Genomic DNA, 4749 nt, shown 5'->3' with positions numbered 1-4749 from the left:
AGATGACCTTCTATTCTGTTCTGTATTGCTTTGGAGAGAATGTTATATGAAACAGATACTAATGAGATGTCCCTACAATTACTGGCCTTCTTTTAATCGCCTCTTTGTGTAGAGGATGATTAAGGCTGGCAGCCATTCAGTTGGTATCATCTCAGTTCTCCGGACCTACCCAAAAAGTTGGACTTGTTCATCTAGAGTTTCATAATTTTCCAGCTTCAGTAGTTCCGCCACTATTGAATCCTCTCCAGCTGCCTTATTATTCTTAAGGTTGTTCAAAATGGTTCAAATGGCTCTGAGCACTATGGGACTTAACATCTGAGGTCATCAGTCTCCTAGAACTTAGAACTACTTAAACCTAACTAACCTAAGGACATGAAACACATCCAAGCCCAAGGCAGGAATCGAACCTCCGACCGTAGCGGTCGCGCGGTTCCAGACTGAAGCGCCTAGAACCGCTCGACCAGAGCGGCCGGCTTTAAGGTTGTCGATGATCTCTTTGATCTCCTCTTTACCAGGTGGAGATGAGTTGGGTAGTTTGTGGATCGGGGCACATACAGAGAATCTTTCTTTCAGTTCATCGCAATTAAATAGGTTTCCAAATAACATGATAGCGCAGTTTTCTTTGTTGGTCAGGCCGAGCTATCCATTTTCGTCTCTAAAACGAAGACTGGGGGCATGGTATCCTTTCAGATTCTACTTGAACGTCTGATAGAAGTCCCTGGCATTGTTTTTCCGGAAATCCTGATCGATATGTTCTAGCTGCTGTTCTCATACAATCACTCAGAGCACTTCGTAAAGTTCCACTATGCTTTCCCTTTTTAGTTGTCAGGATTGCAGTATTAGTTGCTTGTTGGATTTTGGCGGCGATGTCGTCCATTTATGAGATTCAAATGTCAGTTGCTGGTGGTATTGTTCTAATACGTTTTGATTGATTTTGAGCTTCACAACGTCACATTTATGAATTTTATTTCCGGTTTTCACGGCTTTATTGAGAGGGATGAAATTCATTGTTACCTTGGAGAATCAAACTGGGCACCTCTCTGTACTTTAACATTCATTCTTTCCTTAATTGTCCTCCTAGAGATTGCTACATGATCAATCTGTTTGTCTCGACACACGTTGAATGGTGATCGCCAAGTCTTCTGTTCACTTCGTTTGTGTTTGTAAAATGTTGACATTATCTGAAGACTGAAGGATCGACACATATTGACCAGTCTTATACCATTTCTGTTAGTCATCTTGTGAACCGGATACTTTCCAGTTGTTGATATAAATTGTGGTTCTATTCCTAGCTGAGCGTTAGAGTCACCTAGTAGGATCTTTATGTTCTTAGATGATATTTTCTCTAACTGTTCTTCAAGAAGGTCCCAGAACTGTACAACTTTCTCGGGACTACGACTGTTGTCTTCGTTGATTGGTGCATCCGCACTGATCAGTGTGTATCGTTTGTTACCACAGCTGAGAGTTAGGATGGAAAGTCTCTCAGAAGTCCTCCTCGATTGAACTGACAACCTTGTTACGAACAACAAAAGCTCTGACAAGTACAGGCATGTTCTTACCTATTTAGACTGCCCCTTTGCCTTTATAAATCCTGTAACCTTCAATGTCCATTGTGTCTTTATCTAGCTATCTGGTTTCTCGAACGGCCAAGATGGTTATGTCATGTTTGTACATCATCATCGTCAGCTCTTTGTGTTTCTCAACTTTCAATAGAGAACTGACGTTCAAAGTCCCAAAATAGTAATTCTGTTGAATTTTGTATGCATAGTTGTGTCTTCAAAGCATCTACACTCATTCTCATAAATTAAAGATAATGCTGATACATGGTGAAACAACGCTGTGGTGGGCCGTTTGCTGGTGTAAATCACCTCGGGGTATGACTATGCGGTGCATTTGACCTGCGGTTGTCGCACAGTGGCGCTGGCAGCAGTCCACATAAGCAGAGGTGTGTTGGTCCATGTAAGAGTACAGTGCAGCGAGTAAGTGTGTAGACGTTTTCAGACTGCTAATGGTGACTGTGTGTTGAAAATGGCTCAAAGAACACATATGGATGTGATGAGGAGTAGAATACTAGGGCGACTGGAGGACGGTCAAACACAACAGGTCGTAGCACAGGCCCTCTGTGTGCCACAAAGTGTGCTCTCAAGATTATGGCAACGATTCCAGCAGACAGGAAACGTGTCCAGGCGCTACAGTACGGGACGTCTATAGAGTACAATACCACAAGAAGACCTGTATCTCGCCATCAGTGCGCGCAGACGGCCACGGAGTACTGCAGGTGGCCTTGCCCGGGACCTTACCACAGCCACTGGAACAGTTGTCTCCAGACACAAAGTCTACAGACGACTGAACAGACATGCCGGCCGCGGTGGTCTAGCGGTTCTAGGCGCTCAGTCCGGAACCGCGCGACTGCTACGGTCGCAGGTTCGAATCCTGCCTCGGGCTTGGATGTGTGTGATGTCCTTAGGTTAGCAAGGTTCAAGTAGTTCTAAGTTCTAGGGGACTGATGACCACAGCAGTTGAGTCCCATAGTGCTCAGAGCCATTTTTAAACAGACATGGTTTATTCGTCTGGAGACCTGCAAGGTGCATTCCACTGACCCCTGGTCACAGGAGAGCCCGTAAAGCCTGGTGTCGAAAACACTGTACATGGTCACTGGAACAGTGGTCCCAGGTTATGTTCACGGATGAGTCCAGATATAATCTGAACAGTGATTCTCCCTGGGTTTTCATCTAGCTTGAACCAGGAACCAGATACCAACCTGTTAATGACCTTGAAAGGGACCCCTATGGATGTCGTTGTTTGATGGTGTGAGGTGGAATTACGATTGGTGTACGTACACTGCTGGATTTCTTTGACAGAGGAATTGTAACAGGTCAGGTGTATCAGGACGTCATTTTGCACTAGTATGTCCGCCTTTTCAGGGGTGCAGTGGGTCCCACCTTCCTCCTGATGGAAGATAACACACGGCCCCACTGAGCTGCCATCGTGAAGGAGTACCTTGTAACAGAAGATATCAGGCAAATGGAGTGGCCTGTCTGTTCTCCAGACCTAAACCCCATCGAACACATCTGGGATGCTCTCAGTCGACGTATCGCTGCACGTCTTCAAACCGCTGCGACACTTCAGGAACTCCGACAGACACTGGTGCAATAATGGGTGGCTATACCCCAGCAGCTGCTCGACCACCTGATCCACAGTATGCCAACCCATTGTGCGGCCTGTGTACGTGTGCATGGGGATCATATCTCATATTGATGTAGGAGTACATGCCCAGGAAATAGTGGCGCTTTGTAGCACATGTGTTTTGGGACGGTTTTCTCAACTAATCACCAATACCGTGGACTTACAGATCTGTGTCGTGTGTGTTCCCTATGTGCCTATGCTATTAGTGCCAGTTTTGTGTAGTGCCACGTTGTGTGGCACCATATTCTGCAATTATCCTCAATTTATGAGCGTTAGCGTAGGTTCAGGCTCCCCAGAATCAATAGGCCTGATTGCAGTCCTGAGAGTGGCAGATTCCCTCAAAGAGGTACTACCTGGGGTAGTCCTTTTTCTGAAGACGTTCCATAATCCTTGGTTGTTCAAGGTAGTAAAACCGAGGTCGTAAGCTCCATAGCTTGATAACAGGCCGCTCCTCTAGTGTCAGAAGCCCTTCGTAGCCGCTTCTCTGGAGAACAGACCCTGCTGAATGAAGATAGTTCATCCGCTTTCTCCACCGCTGGGACATGGTTGTCGTCTTCCACCTTCAAAACCGTTGACCATCTTCACCGTCACCCTAGCAGGGTCCTCACAAGGTACTACCAGCCGTGCCAGCTGAACCAAGGTTTTTTTAAAGAAGTGTTACTCCTGTGTCACTCCTCCTTTGTTCTGGCTTGTGACAGACAGAGCCTGGCTCTGGCGTGTTTATTATTATTATTATTATTATTATTATTTGAGTCATTTTAGAAACACTGTGCGTCGCGTCTTAATAGAAAACCATAGAATCATAATGTCTTTGTGAAAGGAAAAGGCATTTGAAACTTCCTGGCAGATTAAAACTGTGTGCCCGACCGAGACTCGAACTCGGGAAGGTAGGAGACGAGGTACTGGCAGAAGTAAAGCTGTGGGTACCGGGCGTGAGTCGTGCTTCGGTAGCTCAGTTGGTAGAGCGCTTGCCCGCGAAAGGCAAAGGTCCCGAGTTCGAGTCTCGGTCGGGCACACAGTTTTAATCTGCCAGGAAGTTTCATATCAGCGCACACTCCGCTGCAGAGTGAAAATCTCATTCTGAAAAGGCATTTATTTAGTTTTTACACTCCAAAAGTTTTCATATAATTTTCTTCCTTTACGCAGTTCGGAAATATATTCTTTCATGAGACTAGTTCACCAGCCCTGTCTTGATTAACATGTAGAAGAAGCAGACGCGTGGGTCTAGACTATGTCTTTGTTGATCTGAAGCAAATTTTAAGTCGTCCCGAGGCAGTATATGACCTATCAGAGGATGCTGTCGATAATGCAACTGCCATAATCAGCATGATTACGAGAATAACTTCCTGAAACAGTTCTTTAACTCTCCTCAGTAAGTTGTACTCGAACACAGGATACATTGCATGTTTGTACAACGGACGTAATGGTTTGCTGTGCATGAAGCCTCCCTAGTTTTAAGACCGCTATGCGTGCTCCACGTCACCTTTGCAATCGTCATATAAATGGAGGATTTGTTTGGAAGGAAGTAACAAGTGTCTCTTAAAGATCGGATAGTCGCTTCAA

The 4749-nt window shown here is 45.5% G+C and overlaps 1 non-coding gene across 1 annotated transcript; it reads left to right on the top strand.

Moving 5' to 3' along the window:
* Positions 1 to 4126: 4126 nt before the first annotated feature.
* Trnas-cga (transfer RNA serine (anticodon CGA)) lies at positions 4127 to 4201 on the top strand. Its single transcript has one exon. It is a non-coding gene; the product is annotated as a tRNA-Ser (tRNA).
* The last annotated feature ends 548 nt before the right edge of the window (positions 4202 to 4749 follow it).

The sequence above is a fragment of the Schistocerca serialis genome, chromosome 2 (assembly GCF_023864345.2).
Source record: "Schistocerca serialis cubense isolate TAMUIC-IGC-003099 chromosome 2, iqSchSeri2.2, whole genome shotgun sequence".
Classification (NCBI taxonomy): Eukaryota; Metazoa; Arthropoda; class Insecta; order Orthoptera; family Acrididae; genus Schistocerca; species Schistocerca serialis.
Note: the sequence above shows the minus strand (reverse complement) of the source record. Positions and strands in the feature narration are given on the sequence as shown.